This window comes from Desmodus rotundus, chromosome 10 (genome assembly GCF_022682495.2).
Source record: "Desmodus rotundus isolate HL8 chromosome 10, HLdesRot8A.1, whole genome shotgun sequence".
Taxonomy (NCBI): domain Eukaryota; kingdom Metazoa; phylum Chordata; class Mammalia; order Chiroptera; family Phyllostomidae; genus Desmodus; species Desmodus rotundus.
The window spans coordinates 19,486,329-19,511,123 of NC_071396.1; the positions used below are offsets into that span (position 1 = coordinate 19,486,329).

Sequence of the window (24,795 nt, forward strand, 5' to 3'; positions counted from 1 at the left end):
TGAGAAAGAACAAAGTGAGAGGAATTGTGCTACCTGATACCAAACTACACTACAAGGCCACAGTAATCAAAACAGCATGGTGCTGGCATGAAAACAGACACTTAGATCAGTGGAACAGAACAGAGAGATAATAAATAAGCCCACACCTTTATGTTTGACAAAGGAGGCAAGAATATACAATGGGGTAAAGTAAAGACAGTCTATCAATAAATACTGTTGGCAAAATTAGGCACATATGTGCAAAAAATGAAACTAGACCACCTTCTTACACCACTCACAAGAAAAAACTCAAAATGATTTAAAGACTTCAGTGTTAGACTCAAAACCATAAAAATCCTAGAAGAATACATAGGCAATAAAATAGTGGACAGTTCTCAAAGCAATATTTTTTTTGACGTTATCTCCTTGGGCAAGGGAAAGAAAAAAATAAACAAATGGGACTACATCCACCTAGAAAGTTTATGCACAGCCAGGGAAACCATCAACAAAAAGAAAAGACAACCCACTGAATGAGAGAACACACTTGCCAATGATATGTCTGATAAGGGGTTCATGTCCAAAATTTATAAAGAATTCATAAAACTCAACGCCAAAAAAACACAAACGATCCAATTAAAAATGGGCAAAGCACCTGAATAGATGCTTCTCCAAAGAGGACATAGAGACGGCCAACAGACATATGAAAGGATGCTCAGCATCACTAATTATCGGAGAAATGCAAATCAAAACCACAACGAGATACCACCTCACAAGGGTCAGAATGGCTGTCATTGATACGTCAACAAACAGCAAGAGCTGGGGAGGATGTGGAGAAAAGGGGCCACTGTTGGTGGGAATGCAGACTGGTGCAGCCACTGTGGAAAGCAGTAGGGAGTTACCTCCAAAAATTAAAAATGAACTGTCTTGTGACCTAACAATTTCATTTCTGGGAATTTTTCCAAAGAAACAAACAAAAAAAACCCCAACTAATTAAAAAAATATACGTATGTACCCCTACGTTTCTTGCAGCATTACTGACAATAGCCTAGATTTGGAAGCAGCCCAAGTGCCCCGCAGGAGATGAGGGGGTAGAAAGCTGTGGCACATTCACACAATGGAAGGCTGCTCAGCGGTAAAAAAGAAGGAACTCTTACCCTTTGGGACAGCATGGGTGGACCCGGAGAATATTATGATGGGTGAAATAAGCCAGCCAGAGAAAGACAAATGCCTTATGATTTCACTTAAATGTGGAACCTAGTGAACGAAATAAACTAATAAAATAGAAACAGATTCATAGATATAGAACGGACTGACAGCTGTCAGAGGGGAGGGGACTTGGGGGACTGGGTGAAAACGGCGAAGAGATTAAGCAATAACCAAAAACGCACGACCCAGACTCCAGTGTGGTGATTCTCAGAGGGAGAGGGGGTGGGGGAGGTGGGGGAGGGAAAAGGGGATGAACGCTGATGGAAGGAGACTTGACGGGGGGAGGGGGGAACACACAATACAACACGCAGATGACGTCTGATAGAATTGCACACCTGAGACGTGGGTGGTTTTATTAACCAACGTCACTCCAATAAATTCAACAAATAAAATAAACCCGGCCACATTATAATTATATAAAGTAAACGACCTAAACAGTCCGTTCAAAGGCACGTATCTTAGGCTGAATAAGAGAAGCCAGACCCAGGTCTGGGCTGAACCTCGCTGGCTCCCCACGAATATCGGGCGAGCGTCCCCGCCTCTGAGACGCCAGCGGCTCTCGCTGCGGGCGCCCGCTCCGCGGCCCGGCACCCCCGGTGCTTTCCGCCGCGTTGTGCGGGCGGCCCGAGCCTCCCCGGGAAGCGCGGGTACGCACAGGTGTCACCGCCCCGGGCCACGGGCGGGGGTTCACGCGCTCCCAGGTGCTGCGTGTGAGCTGCCGCGCCCAGCCGGCGTGTCGCCGGGCCAAGCCCGCAGGTAAAGATGGGGTTGCGGGAGGCTCTGGTCGGGAACCCGCGAGCACCGGTTCCCCACCTCCCCTCCCCCAGCCCGGGCGGCGCGCGCCGCAGGCGGGGTGCAGGGCGGGCTCGAGGCCGGGCAGCTCGGCGGGGTCGCGGGGGCCGCACAGAGGGCGAGGGGCGCTGGGAGCCAGACTGGGGGCGCGGGGCGCGGGATGCGGGAATGGAAGGCGGGGTCCGGGGCGCGGGCCGAGCGGGGTCGGGGGAGCTGAGAACTGGGCGGGGGGCGCGGGCCGAGCACGGTGGGAGTTCGGGGGGGGGGCGCAGGGCGGGGGCTGCGGGCGGGGCACGGGAGGCGGGGCGCGCGGGGCTGGGGGCGCGGAGCCCGGGTGCGGGAGCCCCGGTGACGCACCAGTGACGTCGGCGGCGGGCGGGATTTCCCAGCCCCTCCCGGGCGCCCGGGGAGACCCCGCTGCGGAGCGGCCGCGACCCCCGCGGAGGGAGGAGGCGGGGCCGGGTTGCGCTCCCGAGCCGCGCGCACGACCGAGTGGACAAGCGCTCGGCGTCCGGCCGGCCTCGCCCCCGCTGCCCCCGGCTGGGCCCGCTCTGCCTCCCCGGGGCCGGCGGGCGCTGACGGGCTCCCGCCCCCCGCCCGCGCCCACGGGGACGATGCCGAGCCGCCTGGCCCCCCGCGCGCGCCGCGCGGGAGACAAAGCCCGCGCGTGAGCGGCAAGCGGCGGCGGGGCGGCGCGGACGGGCGGCGTGGCCCGGGCTCCGCGGGCTCAGGGCAGCTGGAACCAGCGGGGTCGGCGGAACGTCCCGGAGCCGCAGGGCGGGCCCGGTGCCGGCGGCCCAACCCGCGCGGCCAGCAGCTGGGCGGCAGGTGCGCGGCTGCTCGAACCCGGGACCCTCGCGGAGCGCAGGTGCGTACGGGCCGATCGGGAGACTCCCGGGGGTCGGCGTCGGAGGCGGCGAGACACCGGGGACCGCGTCTGTATGTAGGTCACCGAGCGGTGGCTCCTGTCTCGGCAGGGACGCCCCGGTCGAACAGGACCGTCATGGAAGGGGTGGACTGGCCAGTCGCTCATTTTATTGGGGGAAACGCTTTCGGCGAGCGCAGCAGAAGTCGCGTTGATTCCTAACACCCGGGACGCCGGCCTCTCCCGGGTCTGGCGGCAACGGGGCGCGGGGTCGTCCCCTCCTATGGCGTCTGTCCGCGCGGCTGGTGCTGAACTGCGCTGCACTGGCGGCGCGCGCCCGATGGCTTTGGGGAGCGCCGGTCTGATTTATGCCTTGTAATAACGGGAGGGCGAGGGGCAGGGTGGGGCTGGAGAAGGCGTCCTAATTTAAGAGGATTTGCCTGTTTCGTGTATCTTGAACTAGGGTATTAGGGAGTCCCAAATGCGAAGTCTGATAAAGTGGTAAAGTGGCTGGTGGTCCCCTGGGACCCTCTGCACACCCCCCCCCCCGTTTCCCCTGGCTTGCTGTTCCCTCGCAGGGCTGCAAAACGCTGGTCACGGCCAAGGCCTGCTGGACTGAGCTCACGTCCCCGTGAAGACGCGCCAGCGCTGCCTTCCGCTCCTCGGTCCTCCAGGGGGGCCGGGAAATCCAGAGGCAGGCGCCTCAGAGCAGCCCCGAGGGGACCTCGGCTCTGTGCCGGCCCCTGGGTTCTTTGGGGAAACCCTTTGCCTGCCCCTGGCGGGGAGGCAGCCGCGTGGCCCTGGCCCTGCTTCCCGCAGAGGCTGCGGCGGGAACCCCGGAGGTGGAAGGCCTTTCAGTCCTGAGAAAGGAGACTCCGCACCTGTAAACCGTGCGTTGTTACCCAAGTGTGAGGTTGGCTCACTGGCCAGCCATTGGAAAAGGGGACATTGCACCAGTCCGTGTCGACGCAAATAAACACAAGGTGTGCCGGGGCGCTTTGCTAGTTTAAGGAGTGGCCGCGCTGGGGCTATTAGGCTGACGTGACTGTTTAGGACAGTGGCCTTCTGTTGGCTCCTCCACTTGCCCGTGACTCCAGTCTTCAGCCTCCTTTCCATCAATTGCCCAAAGGAAGCCCGGTCAGCTGAGAAACAGCACAGGAGAAGGGTCGTTCCCACTGGCCCCTGGCTGGCTAGGCATCGCCTTGGTCCATGGTAGAAAAACCAGGAAAAGGTTTCACACATGCAATTTACAGTTTTTTAAATGAAACTGACAGTCCTTGACGCACCCAAATCTCTGCACTTTCTTAGAAACGGTGGAGCATGAGGTGGGAACTTGGGCACTGTCATCTCCTGGCCCCTGGGGGAGCAAGAACCAGGGAGCTGTCTCTGGAAGATGGGGTGGGGCTTTAGGAGCACCTGTGTGTAACACCACCACTCACACACATGAGCGCGCGCACACACACACACACACACACACTACTGCTTGTTTCGGAAGGCGACCAAATGGCTGAGAAATGACTGATGTCTACAACACGAGTCAGTCTCGTTTATTTATAGCCACGCCTCACTCTAACATTTTTTCTTAGTTCGTCTCGTTTTTGTTCTACTTGAAGAAGGCACACTGCCTAAAACGCAATACATTTTAATTGCCCTTTTTCTTTTTGGAATTTTGAAACAGTATCTTTAAGATACTACCCGATCTGTTCCCAGAACACCTTTGGGAGCATATGCTACCATCTAATCTTGCAGTTTCCTTTTTCACTCGGTACTTTTATTGGCTCTAGACATAGTCAGGCATAAAGAGACTTACTATCCAGGTAGAGAGATCATTTGTTCAGTTTTTGTAAACCAGAAACTGAAATTGAACTCCTTTAATACACCAAAAATACTATGAAATATCCTTTTAACAGTAGCCAGGTTGTTTTCATTGAAAATTAGAGAAGATAAATGAGTGTTGGAAAAAGGAAAACCAGAGATCAATTCTAACATGTAAAAGTTAGCATAATACTGCTGCGAGCTTGCAGCCAGCTGATGTAAACCACACGAAGAATAAAGCAGGTATCTTAAATAAGTGATCAGAAGTGAAAGCAGATACAAATGAGATTTCCAGTTGGGGAAGGAAGTGGAGGCGGGAAATGCTGCTGGAGAAGAATGCCTCAGAGAAGACAGTGAGGACGTACACGTCAGTTGAACAGCTGCGTCCGGGGGCTTTTGTGGGTCAAATGGCAGCTGGCCTGTCACCAGCGTTCCTAGTGGACCTCAGCACACAAGGTGCAGATGGGAACGAGGGTGTGTTGAAGGCATGGTGCTTGTGCATGGGCCCCACATGTCCAGGAGGTGAGGAGGTCTTTGAAGCTGTGGAGAAGCTAGTGTCCCCGAAGCCCTGAGGGTCCCCGGTCAGGGCCCAGCCTGGGAGGAGCCCAGGTGAGCTGGCAGTGGGGGAGGGAGGGCCTGGTGGGCACATCACGGGGGTGGTCTCATTAATCCTCACACCACACCTGCAAGCTTTCTCTTTAGCAAAACGCAGGGTGACCACTGGCAAGGTGTTTGGTGGAGAGTGGTGACTTTTCAACTAACCAAGGCCAAGCGTGTGCACCCAGAAGTGAGAGCGGCTGAGGCGTGGGGAGAGAAGGGCTGTGCGTGCTCCTTCCCCTGTCTGGGCTCACAGTTCTCCAACCTTTGCTCCCTGGGGGCTGGAGAGGGAGATAGAAGAGATCAAAGAAATGCTTCAGCCTCCTTTGGGGCCCAAGCGCTCTGCTCCCCCACGGAGGACAGCCCTCCGCCCACTGGGTGCGCCTCTCTGCTTTTCTCGCCCGTTCCCGTGCATCCTGGTGCTCACATCCAGTTCGCAGCCCTGGGCCCTCTCGTCCACCCCTGCCCGGTCGCCACCAAAGGAGGAGGCAGGGACAGCCATGGGCAGGAGGGAAACATTGTCCATTGTTTTAGGAGCTCTTATTAGATAGAACACCTTCACAACGGCAGCAAAAGGTGCTGCCGTGACAAACAAATGTGCCCCCCTGCCCCACTCCCCTCCGGTAGGGAGGTCCCATTAGGAGAAACGGAATTAGGGGACAGGAAGGAAAGAGCAGGGGGATCCTGGGGCGGGGCGGTGACGGCAGAGTGATGGGGGAGAGGTGCTGAAGGCCAGTGGCCAGCAGGTGGGTCTCCGAGATGGCTGGCTCTGTGGCTCAGGCCCTGACGCTGCCGGAGGGCAAAGGCCGCGAGGTCTGCTTCCAGGTCAGGCACCAGAGCCCACCTTCCTGTGCCCAGAATCAAACTGTGAACACACCTTGCAAAGAGCTGTCCCGCCTACCAACACCCATTGCCCTTGCAAGGCTCCGGCAGCCCAGGCCCCTCACAGACTGAGTCTGTGCTTTGGGGGACCCCTTGAATCTGTGGCCCCCTTCCCAGTGGCCTCCAGCTTCCCTTCTTTCTTTACCTGAGTGAGGGTCCACACCTGCCCATGAACGAGTGTCTCTGCAGTTGTGTCCAGCCTGGCCTGGGGCCGTCTGTCCAGTCGCACAGGGGTCCTGCTCTGTGTACCCTTGACGGAAACAGTGGGGAGGAAGAAAACTTTTCCTCTGTCCCCTGAGGGAAAATGCAGCAGCAGGAGAGGTTAACAGCAGAGAGGCTGGTCACCTGGGCCCACAGGAGCAGCACAGCCAAGCAGGAGGGGGAGGCCCCACGCTTGTGTTTTAACAAAGGGAAAGAAGTTGTGGGAAGGTGACAAGGCAGAGGGGAGGCTGAGTTTCTAGGGACGGTCAATCTGGGAAGGCATCTAACTGTCGGGGGAAACTTAGGGCAGGTGAGGGCTGGTTTGGTGAGGTCTGCCGGGCAGACCTTCTGCCTCCTGGGCTGTGGGACATGCAAGGGGTGTCCCTGCGCCCGAGAAAGTCAGGGCCTGCTATTGTCAGACGGAGAGGCCAGAGTGCCCCCTCCCCATGTCTGCTGGCTCTTAATTGCCCTCAGCCCAAAATCCTCCCTGGGCCAGAGTGGCCTGTCTGGGGTGATGCGTTCAGATCCCCTTCCAAGTTTCCAGCAGGACCTTCCCTCAGCGGGGTCTGGAGCCCCCAGCCCGTGGCGTGCTAGGCCAGCGTGAGGAGTCCCACTCTGTTTATTTCTGTTCCCGGTCTCAGGACGGTTTTGTGTGCTCTTTGCCCTGACAGCTGCTCAACAACCCAGGGCTGCCTCCATCTGTAGCTGCTTGTTTACCCCCCCACAGCTGTGGGGCACGCCTACCAGAGAGGGCCGTGCCCTGGCTAAGGTGACAGATGACTTAAGTGCACAAGCGAACGTTCGAACGTTCGAGGGGAGAGCCATTGTGACGGGAGCTGAAGGCGCAGTCAGGCTTCCGGACACCTCGGGGCAGCGGTGGGTCTGGAGTGCGGCTGCCCGGGGCAGTGAGCCTGGGTGCAGAGACCCCGGTGTTGAACCCCAAGGGAAATCCCAGGGGCACTGACAGCGACATCAGCCCCCGAACTGCTTCTGGGGTGAGGTGAGGCGCAGGCCACTCGTTGGCCTCCATCAGCGTGCCGCACTGTTCTGAGCTGGGTCTCCTCCAGCAGGGACTGTAGGCTCCGCTTCCCTAGACCTTCTGGGCCCCCGGGAGGTCCTGCTGTGGACCCATCGCCCTGGCCCTGGCCCTGGCCCTGGCCCTGGCCCTGGGTTGGTGTCTCAGCACCATCCTCCTCTGCGTGGTCGGTCTGTAGAACTGGCTCCTTTGTGCTCACTCTGTCCACGGCAGCCCCTGCTTTCCCTGTCTCCATGTTCTCACACCGTTGGGACCCCCCCCCCCACTAGACAGAGCCCCACGTGACCTGCCTGGGGCCCAGCCCCACGCCCCAGGCTCTCTGCACTCAACAACAGGCCGATTCCTCTGAACTCCCAGTTTCTCTCCAAACCCTCTCCTGTGCTAGATCTGTTGTCGTAACCAGTGTTTGAAATAAGTTGGTCGTTGGGTCAGACCAGCACGGCCTGATTGAAAAGAAGGTGTGTTGGTGGTGGAGTTTGCATCTCTGTGACCAGCCTTCCCAGACAGTTGGCCTCGCTCTGGCTTTCCTGTGCGTTTCTCTGCTAACCATGCCCTCCTCCATCTCTGCACACCACCGAGCGACTCCCTCGGCGCGTGTGTCTTGCTGAAAGTAACTCAGGACATTCTAAAACACCATGTGAGTCCCAGGGCTTTGTTTGCAGCACCCAAGACCGGCCCCCAACAGTGTGGGCCCCCCGCAGTCTCCCTACAACTTCAGCACGAATCAGACACGGCAGGCCCGTCACAGAACTCAGGAGCCTCCCTGTCCCTGGACAGCTGTGACAGGTGCGTTCAGACTGCTGTGGGAGCGGGGGCACCGGCACAGGGGGACTCGGGGCGGGTCTGCCCCAGACGTTGCGTCCTCGGGTCCCAGCAGCTGAAGGAGGTTTTTCAGTCCAGACAGATGAGGAAGGGCTTTCCAGGCAGAGGGACCCGCATGGCAGAGGCCCCAGGCTGCGGGAGTGCCAGGAAGGGGGATGCCTGTGGGAGGCTGTGCCCTGAGGATGGGGTCCAGGGCTGCCGTGGGGCAGATGCAGGATTTCGCTCTGGCCCTCTGGTGCTGTGTGTGGCCAGTCAGAGCAAGGAGACAGAAGAGGGAGGGAGGGCAGGCAGAGCCCATGGGCGGACTGCAGTGGGCTCCTAGGCCCTCAGGCCTGCCGCTCAGTCTGCATTGCTGGCTGAAGGTGAGGGGAAGGGAGGGGCCAATGTCCGGGAAGCCCTGGGCTCCCAGTTTGGGGCTGGTCTGTCAGGGTAGCACGCCCTGGCTTAGTGAATGCAGGAGGAGGCCGGTGGGGACAGCATGTGAGACCTGCAGGTGAGGAGGGGCCATGGGGGAGGAGTAGAGTCTGGCTGGGCACAGACAGGGGGTCCCCGGTGCCCAGGCAGAGCCACGTGGTGGGCAGCCACCCTTCCCGGGGGCTCCAACAGGCAGTAAACACAGCGGGGGCTTCAAAGAGCAGATGTGAGTGTCCAGGCAAACCAAAATTTATTCTGTGAAATGCACCCTCCTTCCAATGCAGGTTTTCACGAGGTGAGGTCCCTCAGAAGGGATGCCCCTGCCCCCCAGTCCCGGGGGCTGCTGCGCCCGCCACCCCCTCCCCTTCGCGCTGGTGACTCACGTTCTGGGCCAGCACTTCCAGCCAGGCCTCTCGTTTGTGCTTCTTTTTCCCAGACACACCGGCTTCATCTGGGCTGCAGTTCATTAGCTTCGGTGAGAGTTTTTATTTTACGTTCTTCCCACACCTCTGGGTGATCCTCTTCCTGCCCCCAAGCTCCGGTGGCCCTGGTTCACGGTCGCCGCGGCAACTTGGATTCCCTGGCCCAGGCCTCCCTGCCCTTCCTGCCCCACCTGCCCGCACCTGTGCCGTGTGGTGTGCGGCTCCCCTACAGGGGCTTCCTCGCCCTCCTCTCACCACTCCTTAGTGCCCGGGACACGGCAGTAAACAAGAAGCGGGCAGTGGAGGGAAACACACGGGTCCTGCCCAAGCAGAACTTACATGTTAGTGGGGGGTCAGACCAATAAGTCAGAAAGGCAAAAGTAACTTAAGTAAGCAAATTAATAAATGAGCATCTTAAATCATATTAAGTGCTTGGGAGAAAATGCAACCAGGAAGGAAGCCAGGGGGCCAGGGTGAGGACGGCAGCTCTGCAGGGGCTGCTCCCAGGAGGACTCGCGGTCCCACTAGGCGACTGGGAATGACCGAGTCTGGTGCGCGTGGAGCCCATGAGAATGGAAGCAGGTGGGACGTCATGGGCCACAGGTGGTTTCTGCTCCGCCGCCCTCCTGGACAGGACCGGGATTTTGCTCCCCTCGGGCTCCTGTCTCTGCACCCCCAGCGCACGAGGCAACTGCATCTCCAGGAAGAGCATTGGCAGCATAACTCAGAGGGACAGGCAGAGCGACGTGGCACAGGCACGGAGAGCTCTCACCTGCTTTGCAGACGCCACAGCAGCCCAGGGGCCGGTCTCGCCCAGCACCAGAGACAGAGCCTCCCGAGGTGCCCGGGACGCTGGGCCATAGGCCCCCCCACTAGTGGTCTGAGGGGGCAGGGGGCTAGCTCTGCAGAGAGGCTGCCCTCCAGCCCCTCTGCTGTGGGCCTGGACGCACAAGGAGACCGCTCGGTGAGACCTTCTACACAGTGGCCCCTTGTCCATGGTTTCAGTTTCCACGGTCAACTGAGGTCCGAAAATATGAAAAGTGGAAAATTCCAGATACTAACGACTCTGAAGTTTCAAATTGTGCACCATTCTGAGTAGTGTGATGGAACCACGCACTGGCCCGCCCTGGCCCCCCCGGGACGTGGATCGTCCCTCCGTCCAGCGTCTGTCTACTGTAGACGCTCCCGCCCACGTATCACTTAGAAGCCATCTGGGCGCCACACCGACTGGTGACGCCCACATCCGGTGCACCAGAGACAAGCATGAAGTGCTCCGTGTGTGCGCAAGCGTGGGGTTTCGTGCCGTCCATGACTTCAGACTTCCACGGGGGTCTCGGGACGTGTTCCCCGCAGGTCAGGGGCACGACTGTGTCGGGCCGTGGGGCCTGGTGAGGTAACTGTAAGTTTGCTGCTGGAGGACGGGCTGCGCTGGCTGCCCTTCCGCTCTACGCATGTGCTTTGGAAGCCACTTGTTTGCAGCCCAGGCTGACTGTCCAGTTCGGCGCAGACCCACCAGTGGCCCCACGCCGGGCTGCATGGCAGAATCATTCGGGTAGATTTTTAAATTACATTCTATTGTTTATGCTGCTACAGTTGTCCCAACTTTTCCCCCTCTGCCTCCTCCACCCAGTCGCCCCCACTCCCTCAGGCAACCCCCACAGTGTTGTCCATGTCCATGGGTCAGGCGTATACAAGGTCTGTCTGGGAAAAGTCCAGCCATTGTTAATATAACAAGAATGGTTTGTGCGACATCAATGTAACCGAGGAGAGTGGGCTGGAATGCGCATGCGTGAATAATAATGAATTCACTGCACTAGTCAGTGGGGGCGGTAGACGCCATTGGGTGAGCACGTGTACTGTGTGGCCATCACATTCAAAATGACTGAGTGAGTAGAGCAACGAATCTGCCTCAAATTTTGTGTTAAGCTTGAACATTCCTCCATGGAAACTATTCGGCTGATTCAGAAGGCCACAGCTGTGGGCACCTGGTGATTGGCAGCTTCATCACGACAAAGTGCCCGCTCATGCATCATGTTTCATGCAGAGTTTTTTGGTGAAACATCAAATCGCCCAGGTGACTCAGCCCCCCTACAGCCCAGATTTGGCACCCTGTGACTTGGGCTGGGACCCCTCACTCCTGAGATATCCCTCTCAATTTTTATCTGCCACATATGGGTTTGGGACCAGCTGTTGTGCATCTCTGCCCCTCCTACCACTCTGGACGTGGCTTCTTCATTAAATTCCATAGTCGTAGGACTTCCATTCTGCTCCGTTTCTGACGGTTCTGAATGATGGTTGTTCCACAGTTTAGTCGTAACTGTGATATAGTTGTGTGAGGAAGTGAGCCGTGTTTATCTACATCGCCACCTTGACCGGAAGTGGTACCTGGGTAGTTTTTTCAAAACTACCGCTTTTTGCCTTTGCCCTGGACATTCTGACTCAGCAGGCCTGGGCTGGAGCCTGGGAATCTGTGTTTTACAAACCACTGAACCAGGCGATTTCTGCGCATCCGCTTCCTTGCATGTGATAACCCCCAAACTAGGTCAGTGTCCCCAGTTCCGTTTCCTCTGCCGGCCTCTCCTGCCCTCTTGGAGCTGGGACGCAGAGCAAACATCATCACATGGCTGAAACACTGCCGGACCTGAGTCTCCTTTCCGGCTGAACACATGGCCCTGTCTTCGCCTGTTTTCCTCCTCACTGGGGAGCCAGCAATGCACCCTGAAGAACAGCCATTGTGCGGAGCGTGGTGACCCCAAAGTACAGACTTGCCTGCCTCCCCTTCCACGCTGGTAGCAGCAGCTCTTGGTCTGGGCGAACCTGCCTCCCCCTGGTCTGCTAAGAGTCAGGAAGGACGTTAGCCCTGACAAGCTGTGAGTGCATCTGCATGACGTGTACTGGGTATGGAGCTCGGACAGGAGGTCAAGGAGGTCCCCGCTCTTGAGGGATTGACAACCTAGTGAGGGGGGCGGATGATTCCGACACAGCATGGAATCAAGAACAGGTTCCACCCAAACAGTGCAGGACACCAACCCAGCCTTGGTCAGGGAAGGCTTCCAGAAGGGCTTGGGATTTGGCCAGAGGGAAGGGTTGTGGCAGAGCCAGTGGGTGGCTTTCCAGGCTGAGTTTCTGCTTGAGCAAATAACAATAATAATAATGGCTGACATGTACTGAGTGCTACCTACATGCCAGGCTTTACGTGTCTTTTATTGTATTAGCTGTTTTTTCCTTGGCAACTATTGTGGTTGGAAAAACAATCCCCCACCCCAAGATGGCCACACCCTAATTCCTGGAACCTGCGAATCTCTTACCTTACAGAGCAGAAGAGAGTTTGCAGCACTGGTTAAGTTCAGAGTCTTGAGGTGGGGAGATCTTTCCGGGTTACCTGGTGGGCCCAACGTCGTCGTGTGTCCTTATGAGAGGAGGGAAGCAGCGCCAGAGAGACAGGAGGAGGCAGGGCTGCTGGCTTGGAGATCAGGTGGGCCAGGAGTTCTCCCCAGAACCCCCAGCAGCTTCGGCCCTCCAAACACCAGACCATAAGATACTAAGTTTGTATTGTTGCAAGCGGTAAGTTTGTGGCAATTTGTTGCAGCAGCAAGAGGCAACAAATATAATGATTTCTCTTCCCATTTTGCAGTCGAAGAAAGCAGGGGGTTAAGTAATGGCCCAAAGTTTCGTAGTGAATGGAAAGCAGATCCAGGATTAATTCAGCTGTCGGGCTCCAAGTCCTGCACGTGCCCATCTCGCCTCCCGGGCTGGCCAGGGACTGAGAGGCAGGCCGTCAGGGCTGCCTGAGCATCAGAGATGAACCCGGCATGTGGGCGGTGTTTGCCAATCCCAACCTCCACCCTGTCTCTCTTACAGGTGCTGCTTGCCAACGCAAACCTCCGCCTTGTCTCCCTTACAGGTGCTGTTTGCCAACCCAAACCTCCACCCTGTCTCCCTTACAGGTGCTGCTTGCCGATCCAAGCCTTGGAGAATGTGGCATCAGCACCGGTGACGGTGGCGCTGCGCGGCCACAGGCTGCTGCGGGCGTGGGCTTGCTTGCGATGATGACAGGCTGCAGGCCTGCTTCTTGGGCTGACTGAGCTCCCTCCACCTGCACCCCCCAGGCCCCCAGTGGTCTTGCCCTACTCACCGCCCCACCCCCAACCACGGGCATCCCAGGAACAGGCCCATCCTCCCCTTTCTCTGTTCTCTGTCTAGGTGCTTTTGGGGTCCTGCCTTCCTGAGAGCCTCCCTCAGATAAATCAAAAGCTTTGTGTGCGAAACGCGTCCCTGAGGCAGGCTGTCACGACCTACTGTGAAAGTGCAGAGCCAAATGCCCTTGTCTGTCTTCTCCAGCCTGGTCCTCTGCCATCCCGAGGCAGCACTGAGCAATACCTCTGTCTGCGCCCAGAGCTAGTTCCCCCCACCCTGCTCTGGGCTCGCCTGTTCAGGGAAAGGGAGGACCCCCAGGCCCCCAGACAGAGGTCAGAGGAGGGCTCCTCGCAGCGTGGTGCCACCACTCCTCAACCACCAACTGGCTGGTTAAAGGAGGGTAAGCGGCCCGCTCTTCCAGGCCTCAGCTCCTCACAGCGGCACCCAGGGTTCCTGCAGAGGGCTCAGAACCCAGTCCACGCAGGCATCCGCTGCAGACCGAGTGCAGGGTGTCTCGTGTGGAGTAAATAGCTAATTTGCAACTGTGTATCAACGAGGTAAAAAGGAACTGAAGTGTATCACTGAATTCTCTATGTCTCGTCTTGCGAGTCAGTAGCTGTTAGAAGTACTCCCATAAGGGAGACTGCTATTTTTAGTTTGTTTTTTTAACTTTAGAAGGGACCCATAGATTCAAACCCACCGGAACCGTAGTCTGTGGAATCCCTTTTAGTTCTGGTCCTCTGTGTTCACTAACAGTGTCATCCTGTGGACGAATCTCCCAGCAGCCTTGCTCCTGCCACAGGGCGTCGCATGAAGGCTGAGTCTCCCCTTGTGGGTGCATGAGGTGGTGCTGGGACCGGCTGTGGGTCCCCCACACTCCCTGCCGAGGTGGGCACTGGTGAGTGGCCAGCGGGACTCTATGTGCTATCACAGACCCCAGGCACTACCCTCTGGTTCTGACGCTCCCGTGGTCTCGGGTGAGCCTCTCCTTGGACCAGAGCTTATCTTACCTGCTCTCGGACTGGGACACTGGCCTTTGTACCCTTCCCTATTTTACAAAGACTTTGTATGTGGGCTGGACCACGTGCCCGCTTTCCACTCTTCTGGCTTTTTATGGCCTTTTACTCACTTTCCCGTCTCGGGTAGGGGCCTCTTCACAACAATAGCCACAGCCAGTGTCCCTGGCTCACTGTCTTACCCAGAGATGTCCCAGGGCCCAACCACTGTGCAGGAGGACTGGCATCACTTCAGGTACTTCCAAGGGTTGGGTCGGCTGCACAGACCCTGTGGTCTGTGGCTTCTCCGGCTGCGGGGAAGAGGGGGGATTCCCCTCTGCTCGCTTCCAGCCCAGCCCTGCCACTCACTGCCGCCACCTCTGCTGCTTAGGGACAGTTCACCCCCAAAAGGACTGCATTTCGCTGTGTATATTGTGCACCCACGTTTTTGTGAACATTATACACAGGATGATTATACCCACTCTTATACCCACGGCATGTAATCATTATACCCATGTATAACGCACATCCTCATTTCTCCCTCAGCAGTTTGGGTAAAGAAAGTGCTCTTTATACACGGCAAATATGGCACTTTGCTGGGATTATCCACAGGCTGTCGACACGTTAAGGAAAAACATCTGTCAGACTCTGCGTCTTTTTTCCTGGGAAATACACATCTGTCCAGGTTATTTTCAGGCTCATTTAATGTGTCCCTGTCTTTTTTTTTTCACTGCTGTTCCAACATTCTCCTTCATGCCGAGCACACCTGAGCAATGCAGATCAGGCTGTCTGCACGGTATGAAGAGGCACCGTGGAGAAATCTGTTAACACACGTGACAACCTGTCAACAGTGTCAGAGGGGACAGCCCGCGAGGTCAGGTCTTCCTTCCTCTGGTGGAGGTAGCTCACTGTCTCTGAGTCATTCAGTCATAAATTCGTCTAATCTAGAGTGAGAACCACATTACTGTTATATTTTCCGAGATCAAGCCATTCAGTTGTTACATAGTCTCAAAAAAGTCATGTGGTGGTGTCTAATATTCTATGAACTTGCTAAGTTGTCTTACTAATTTTATTGCCACCTGAGGTATTTTACTGGCTATAATCTTTTGGGGGTAAGATGACAGCTGTTACTAAGGGTCAGAAGGAAATACAGAGGGACAGAAATGGAGGCACACACCGTGTTTGTGGATGGGAAGAGTTAATATCATTAAATGTCCACACCACCCAAAGCAAGGTGTAGATTCAGTGCAATCTCCATCAAAATACTAATGGCATATTTCACAAAATTAGAACAAGTAATTCAAAAATTTATACGGAATCACAGAAGGTCCTGAACAGCCACAGGAATCTTGAGAAAGAAGAACAAAGTCGGAGGAATCATACTACCTGATGTAAAACTATACTGCGAGACTATAGTAATCAAAACAGCATGGTACTGACATAAAAATATGCTTATAGATCAATGGGACAGAAGAGAGCACTCAGAAATAAACCCACACCTCCGTGGTCAGTGCATGACAGAGGAGGCGAGAACATACAGTGGGGTAAAGACAGTCTATTCAGTAAATGGTGTTGGGAAAATTGGAGAGACAGAGAGATGCAAAAAAAGGAAACTAGAACACCTTACACCGTACACAAGAATAAATTCAAAATGTATTAAACAATTAAATGTAAGACTTGAAACCATAAAACTCCTAGAAGAAAACATAAGCTGTAAAACCTCTAAAATTTCTCTCAGCAATATTTTTTCTGACATATCTCCTTGGATAGGGAAACAAAAGAAAAGGGAAACAGCCCTGATCTGTGTGCCTCAGTTGGTTGGGCATCGTCCTACAAAACGAAAGGTTGCTGGTTTGAATCCTGCTCAGGGCATATGCCTGGGTTGTGGGTTCAGTTCTTGGTTGCAGTGTGTATGGGAGGCACCGGTCAATGTTTCTCTCCCTTTCTTCCTCCCTCCCCTTCACTCTAAAAATAAAATCTTAAAAAAAAATTAAATGGGACTACATCAAGCTAAAAAGCTTTTTCACAGCAAAGGAAACCATTGACAAAATGAAAAGACAACCCACTGAATGGAATAAGAGAATTACCAATGATACATCTGATAAAGGGTTAACATCCAAAATTTGTAAAGAACTTATACAACTAAAAAATAATTAAAAAGTGGGGGGAAGACGTGAATAGACACTTGTCTAAAGAGGACATACAGATGATTGATAGACATATGAAAAGATGCTCAACATCACTAATCAGAAAACTGCAGATTAAAGCCACAATGAGATATCACCTCTCACTTGTCAGAATTGCTGTCATTAAGTCAACAAGATTTGGCGAGGATGTGGAGGAAAGGGAACCCGCAGGCACTATTGGTGGGAATGCAGACTGGCGCAGCCACTGCGGAAAACAGTATGGAGAGTCCCCAAAAATTACACATGCAACTGCATTATGACCCAGTGCTTCCACTTTGGGATATATATGCAAAGAAACCCAAAACACTAACTTGAAAGAATATATGCTTCCCTGTGTTCATTGTAGCATTATTTCTAATAGTCAGGATATGGAAGCAACCCAAGTGCCCATCAACAGACGTTTGGATAATGCAGATGTGGTACATACATACAATGGAATATTGGCCATAAAAAAGAATGAGACTTCCAGCCAAGATGGAGGCATAGGTAGATACACTTTGCTGCCTCGCACAATCAAAAGAAGGACAACAGCAAATTTAAAAACAAAAAATAACCAGAACTACCAGAAAATTGAACTATAAGGAAGTCCAGCAATCAGAGTTAAAGAAGAAACATTCATCCAGACCAGTAGGAGGGGTGGAGACGGGCAGTGGGGGAGGAGAAGATTCGCAGCAAGGCTGCAGATAGAGAACCAGGGCAGGCCAGGCAGTGCTGGATGATTGGGGTGGCCAAGGCGGTGGCTGGCAGAGCGGTTAGTCCCACATTTGGGTGTGGATAAACCAGGAGGAACAACTGGGGAGCAAGACAGACCACGTAACCCAGGGTTACAGTGCAGGGAATAAAGCTTCAAAACCTCTGACTGTAAAATCTGTAGGGGTTGAGGCAGCGGGAGGAGCTTCCCAGCCTCACAGCAGAGTTTGTTGGAGAGACCCACAGAGTCCTAGAACATACGCAAACCCGCCCACCTGGGAATCAGCACCAGAAGGGCCCAATTTGCTTGTGGGTAGCGGGGAAAGTGACTGAAAGCGGGAAGAGAGCTGAGCAGGAGACATTGTTCCCTCTCTGACCCCTCTTCCACATACAGCCCCACCACACAGCCACGCAGGTTGCCCCGCCATGGCGAATACCTAAGGCTCCGTCCTCTACTGCATAACAGGTGTGCAGAGACAAAAAATAGGGTCAAATGAAAGAACAGATCAAAGCTCCAGAAGAAGAACTAAACGATGAAGAGATAGCAAACCTATCAGATGCAGAGTTCAAAACACTGGTAATCAGGATGCTCACAGAAATGGTTGAGTATGGTCACAAATTAGAGGAAAAAGTGAAATAAAAATATACAGGGAACCAACAGTGAAGGGAAGGAAACTGGGACTCAAATCAATGGTTTGGAGCAGAAGGAAGAAATAAACATTCAACCAGAACAGAATGAAGAAACAAGAATTCAAAAACATGAGGAGAGGCTTAGGAACTTCCGGGACAACTTGAAATGTTCCAACATCCGAATCATAGGGGTGCCAGAAGGAGAATAGGACGAGCAAGAAATTGAAAACTTAATTGAACAAATAATGAAGGAGAACTTCCCCAATCTGGCAAAGGAAATAGACTTCCAGGAAGCTCAGAGAGTCCCAAAGAAGCTGGACCCAAGGAAGCACACACCAAGGCACATCATAATTACATTAGCCAAGGTTAAAGATAAGGAGAGAATCTTAAAAGCCGCAAGAGAAAAGGAGACAGTTATCTACAAAGGAGTTCCCATAAAACTGTCAGCTGATTTCTCAAAAGAAACCTTGCAGGCAAGAGGGGGCTGGAAAGAAGTATTCGAAGTCATGAAAGGCAAGGACCTACATCCAAGATGACTCTATCCAGCAAAGCTATCATTTAGAGTGGAAGGGCAGATAAAGTGCTTCCTAGATTAGGTCAAGTTAAAGGAGTTCATCATCACCAAGCCCTTATTATATGAAATGTTAAAGGGACTTATCTAAGAAAAAGAAGAAGGTCAAAGATGTGAACAGTAAAATGGAAACAAACTCACAACTAGCAACAACCAAACCCAAAAAACAAAAACTAAGCTAACAACTAGAACAGGAACAGAATCACAGAAATGGAGATCACATGGAGTGTTATCAGTGGGGAAAGGGAGGGGGGGAAAAGAGGGGAAAGGTACCGGGAATAAGAAGCATAAATGGTAGATACAAAATAGACAGGAGGGTAAGAATAGTATAGGAAATGGAGAAGCCAAAGAACTGTTATGTATGACCCACAGACATGAATTAAAGTGGGGGAGGGAATGCTGGTGGGAAGGTGGGTACAGTGTGGAGGGGAATAAAGGGGAGAGAGAAATAGGACAACTCTAATAATCAATAAAATATATTAAATTTTTTTTAAAGAATGAAATATTACCACCTGCGACAATAGCATGGGTAGCCGTAGAGCAAGGCTGTCCAACATTTTGGCGTCTCTGGGCCACACATTAAATACACAAACACCAACAAAAGCTGATGAGCAAAAGAAAAGGTTTTAAGTAAATTTACAATTTTGTGTTGGACCGCATGCAGAGCCATCCTGGGCCGCAGGGTGGACACTGCTTCGAGGGTATTGTGCTAAGTGAAATAAGTCAGAGAAAGACAAATATCACATGATTTCACTTACATTTGTAATCTAAAGAACAATATAAACAAGCAAACAAAAGAGAAACAGACTCGTAGATACAGAGAACTGACTGTTCGTTACCAGGGGGGAGGGGTTGGAAGGATGGGTGAAAAGATGAAGGGATTAAGAAGTACAAAGCTGGCACTGGCCTGTGTTGCTCGGTTGGTTGGAGCATCCTCTCCTGCATCAGAAGATTTCAGGTTTGATTCCCAGTCGGGGCAGGTACAGGAGACAACCAGTCAATGTTTCTCTCTCTCTCTCTCTCTCTCTCTCTCTCTCTGTCTCTCTCTCTCTCTCTCTCCCCCCCCTTTCTCTCTCCCCCTTTCTCTCTCTCTCCCTCCCTCCCCTCTCTCTAAAAAGCAGTGAAAAAATGTCCTTGGATGAGGATTTTTTAAAATTTGTATAAAGAAGTACAAATCGGTAGTTACAGAACAGTGACAGAATGTAAATCACAGCACAGGGAATATGGTCAATAACACCGTAATAACTATGCACGGTGCCAGGTGGGCACGGGAAATAGCGGGGGCAACACTTTGGGACGTACGTGGTTGTCTAACCACTATCTGTACACCTGAAACTGATACGAAGTAGAATTGAATGTAAACTGTAACAAAAAATGATGAGACTCTGTGGAGGCCGCCGCCATCCCTGCACCGTTGGCTCAATGAAAGGAGTTGATGCTGGGTTTTTTGTTTGTTCTTCTGTATTCGATTCAGTTAATTAAATGTCTACTGAGTGCAAAACCATTTGCTAGGTGCCCTGAGCCTATAAAAACGAACCTAGCAGACTCTGCCCTCAGAAGAGCTGGCATCTGGAAAGGAAGAAGGGACAGGTTCACGGTGATTTGAATACAAGGCCCAATGCCCTGAGGACGCTGAGAAGCCTAGAAATGTCATAGGAAAGGGAGTGGCCAGCTCAGGGAAGCTTTCTCCAAGAGGGTGGCAGTGCCTGGACGATGCCGGGAGGTGAGTAGAGGCAGCTGTTAGCAGGAAGAGTGGGGCGGCGCAGGAATGAGGCAGTGGAAGCAAAGCGTGGCAGTGGGAAGTCCAGGCGCCAAACAGCAAGCGCGGGCAGCCAGCTCTAGGGCTGGATTGGAATTGTGTCATTTTGACTATTACATGGAGGGAGTGTGGTGTCAACTTTTTTAACGTTTCTTGTACTTGACATTTCAGAAGAATTAATCCAACCGTTACCTTAAACATGGTGGAAAAGTAAAATAAGCGCAATGCTTTTTCTGGACCTCAGCCTTTCTTACGCAAGCGTCAGCCTCACCTGACTCCTAATCAACTCCCTGCGTGAAACCCCAGGCAGGTGTCTGACTGCATCACATCCAAGGACAGCAGGTGCCAGTCTTGCTCGAAGAGAAGCTGCCCCGAGTCTCGGGTCCAGCCCCGTTCCGTGGGCTCTAGGGTGGGGGTTGGTGAACGCAAGTTCTGTGGCTGCCGGGATCGGTCAGACTCCAAGGAAGTCAGCCTTCGAAGAGGCGTCAGCCTGGCGGCCACCAGTGAGCTGGATGAGATGCTGAGGCCAGGCTCCCTTGAGCGGACGCACGAGGTAGCCCTTGAATCAGAGGAGGCGGAGGGCTCAAGGCCAACAGCTGAGCGAGGCATGGGGAGGGCAGCTGGCTTCCAGCAGGGAGGCCAGCACTAGCAAGTGCCACTGTCCCGCCAGGGGATCGAGGTGGATGGGGCTGGTGGGAACCTCTACCCACCAACTCGGGCATGGAGTGGGGGGTAGTGATTCTTCTCACTTAACTGAAGCAGGCATCCCACTGGCTGGCAAGGAGCTTTCGTCCCAGTCCTGACAAGGTGTCCCCAGCCTCTCTGGGTTGCTTGAAGGTCCCCCAGAACTTATGCAGGGCCAGGGTGTGGGGACAGGTGTCCCGCCAGTCCTTGAGGCTGGTGGTTCTTGGTGTTCTTGGGTCCCGCCTAGGGCAGAACACTCTCCTCAAGGCTGCCCCTGAGCCCTCTCCCTCAGGAACCAGGTGGCCATTTTGCTCTGAGGTCTTGCCAACCTTCCGTGCCTCACCTGAGAAGGCTTTGAGTCCCCACCCCACCCCGCAGCCACCTGGCTAGTGCAGAGGGCCACTCTGGTCATGGGGTGACCCCACTCTTCCTCCTACTTCTGGCCAAGGCTTGCCTTGTTTGTTTGTTTGTTTGCTGGGACTTCTAGTTTAATCATGCAGGTTGGTGAGGCACAAAGGGACAGGCTTTTAAATCAGTCAGTCAGCCCATCTAACGGCATGCAGAAGTGGTGTGCTTGTACCACAGCCCGCACTTCGGAACCTCCCTACTGCTTATGTACTGTCCTCTTGCCAGCAGGAAATACGAGGTCTGTCCAGGAGGCATCCAGCCAGGTAACATGAAAAATAGAGACATTTGCTGAAGGAGATACAAGAAACATTGTACCCAGGACAATGACACCTCAGTCCCCTTCACAGGAGGCCACTTGGCACCTCACACAGTTCTCCCAACCACCATTAGCTGCCCCATCATATCTTCCTGAATCTCATCGATGATCTGAAATCTCTTCCCTTTCAAAGGTGGTTTTAGTTTTGAGAAAAGCCAGAAGTCACAGGACGCCAAATCTGGGCTGTAGGGGGGCTGAGTCACCTGAGTGATTTGATGTTTCACAAAAAAACTCTGCACAAGACATGATGCATGAGTGGGCGCATTGTGGTGATGAAGCTGCCAATCACCAGGTGCCCACAGCTGCGGCCTTCTGAGTCATCCGAATAGTTTCCATGGAGGAATGTTCAAGCTTAACACAAAATTTGAGGCAGATTCGTTGCTCTACTCACTCGGTCATTTTGAATGTGACAGCCACACAAGTACACATGCTCACTCAACAGTGTCTACTGCCCCACTGACGAGTACAGTGAAGTCATCATTGTTCACACATGTGCATTCCAGTCCCCTCTCCTTGGCTGCCAGGTGGCATCCATGTTGCGCAAACCATTCTCATTATATCAACCATGGCTGGACTTTTTCCGGACAGGCCTCCAGTCGTGAAGCCAGCAGAAAGGCTCCACGTGTGCTTGCTTATCTCGTTGGTGTCAGTTTTCGGTGCGATGTGAGTGCTAAGGATGAAGCACAGAAAGAATTCAGTGTATAAATGTGAAGACCAAGTGTATTCATTTCCTGGGGCTGCAGTAGCAAATTTCCATAAGCTGGGTGGTTTAAAACAAAAATAAAACAAATTTATTCTCTCTCAGTTCTGGAGGCCAGACGTCCAAATCAATATATCAACACAGCCGCCTCCCTCCGAAGCTTCTGGTGGCTCCAGGTGTCTTTGGCTGGCAGCTTTTTAACTCCAAACCTGGCCTCCATCTGCACTCTGCCAAGGCATTTGTTTCCTCTACCAGGAATTCTTCCCCACTCAGCTCAGGCTTTTGGAAGCACAAGTTGTAAAGACTTGGACCACATCTGTTTTTAGCTACCACACCTGTCCCTCTGAATGGGGAGGTGGAGGGATTGGACGGATCCTCCGAGGATTTTTAGGGCGATGAAACTACCCCCAGAGAGCAAAGGCACGGGGAAATAAATTACATATACACACCTCTTTCACACGCACGCACGTCACACGTCCCTCACACACACTTCTGTCTCCCTCTCTCTCACACACACCCACGATGTAAAGTAAAATCCTGATACGTTGGCACAAAGTCATCTCTTCTTTATGAGATCATTTACCAGAAATGAGAAAATTAATTGCCCTTAGAAATTTCACAAAAAACTTATTCTTCTTGAATAAAGCACTGAGCTGAAAGGTGCCAGCATTTGCCCTTTTCTCAAAAATTACACGGAAAACTCAAAAGCATCATTTTTCTCTGTCACTGCCCACTTTGTAAAAATCGCCTTTTCCACAGAAACAATGTCATGTGGTGCAAAGGGGCCTTGCAGAGTCTGGCCGGGGCCCGGCCCCTTCCTGCTCTGGTTGCGCTCCGGGTGGGGAGGCCTGTCCTCTCCGTGTCACCTGTCCGAATTTGGAAGCAGGTAACGGCCTGGTTCCACAGGTTCGCAGCTGCAGAGGGATTTTCCCTCCGGACGAGTCACCTCACCTGCACTTGATTCACACTCGATTTAGGGGTATTGAGACGAGATTCCGGACTTGGGGTTGATGTTGACAAAGAGTAACGTTTATTCTGTTGGGATGGGTGTGAATTTACTTTTCGTGTAAGAAGGACACGAATTTGGGGGCCCAGAGGGTGGGGTTAGGGGCTGAATTGTGTGCCCCACCAAATTTAGAATGTCACCAAATGTCACCGACTATCACCGACTATGATTGTATTGCAGACAGGCCTTTAGAGAGGTAATTATGGGGTCCTGTGGCTCGGTCCTGAGCCACTCTGACTCACTGCCCCTGAGCCACTTCCTCAGAGGAGGAGGTTAGGACACAGACCCTCACAGAGGGGCTCCCTGTGCGGCCACCTGCAAAGCCAGAGAGAGAGGCTTGGGACAAACCAGCCCTGCCCACATCCGGAGCTGGGACTTCTGCACTCCGGACTGAGAGAAAATCATGTCTGTGGTTGGCCGCCCAGGCTGTGGTTCTCGTTAGGGCTTTTGACTCCACCTCGTACAGCTTTTGACTCCCCCAAAACTTAAAAAAGTTGTCCCTTGGCATCCACGGGGGGTTGGTTGCAGGACCCTCACCGATGCGAAAACCCTCAGACGACCTGCCTTTCTTTCAGAATGGCACGGAGCAGGCAGTCAGCCCTCCTTGTGCGGGGACTCCCAGCCGTAGAAATACTGCTCTCAGTCCCCCGTTGGTCCAGTCCGCAGATGTGGAACTGGGCAAGTGGAGGGTCACCTGAACATGTATTTGCTGGTACGTGGACCCATGCAGCTCAAACCTGTGTTGTTCGAGAATCCATGTGCTCTGAGAGCCCGAGGAACAGTTTTGCAGTTTCAAAGTGTCTTCCCACAATCGCAGAATGAAAACCCATGACTGGCCCTGGCTGGGTGGCTCAGTTGGTTGGAGCATTGTCCCGTTTACAAAAAAAGTTGCGGGTTCAGTCCCCGGTCAAGGCACGTACCTAGGCTGGGGGTTTGATTTCCAGTGGGCGCGCATATGGGAGGCAACTGATCGATGCTTCTCTCTCACATCAGTTTCTCTCTCCCTCCCCATTCCATTCCTCTCTCTCTAAAATAAATAAACATTTCCTTGGGTGAGGATTTTTTTTTAAGTCTAGCTTCAGAGTGGAAAAGTTTGGCAGACACCACCTTAATGACATGGTGACAATATCAGTAAGGGGACAAGCTGAAGCCCCGTGCCCCCTGAGAGGAAACGAGAAGCAGTGCGCGTTCCGGGGTCTCCCTGCCCGAGAATAACACCCGAGTGTCACAAGGAAACACGACATCGCCCAAACTGAAGGACCTTCTCAGGCATGAGAACTGCAGGCAGTGTGTCCCGAGTGGCATCCTCTGTGGCCAAGGACGTAACTGATAACTGGGACCGAGTCTCTGGGCTGGTTAGCGGGTGGTCACTGCCAACGTTAACTTCCTGGCGCCGACGGCTGTGTTGTGGTTTGTGAGGGAGTGTCCCTGCCCGTAGGACATGCAGAGTGCCCGGGGTGGTGGGGGTCAGTTGGCCTCTGCACTCACGGGGTTCGGGAAGAAGATGTCTGTCCTCTACTTGCAACTTTCTGTTGACAGTTTTTTAAAGTAAATAAGAACAACAACCGTGTGAAAAGATACTCAACCTCCATTTGGCAAATGCAAATGCCACTGTGAGGTCCCACTTCACACCGACTAGGATGACTACAGTTTCAAAAAAAGAAAGAAAATAACATGTTTGG

The 24,795-nt window shown here is 53.4% G+C and overlaps 1 protein-coding gene across 3 annotated transcripts in view; it reads left to right on the forward strand.

Moving 5' to 3' along the window:
* Positions 1–1,869: 1,869 nt before the first annotated feature.
* Positions 1,870–24,795, forward strand: part of GNG4 (G protein subunit gamma 4) — a 54,353-nt gene continuing 31,427 nt past the window's right edge. For 2 of the 3 annotated variants that reach the window (XM_045196596.2, XM_024561904.3), the window contains exon 1: positions 2,753–2,845. The gene's annotated coding sequence lies outside the window, so the exon portion shown is untranslated. Of the gene's footprint in view, positions 1,942–2,752; positions 2,846–24,795 lie in introns of those variants that run through there. The other variant, XM_053913441.1, reaches the window with a different exon arrangement.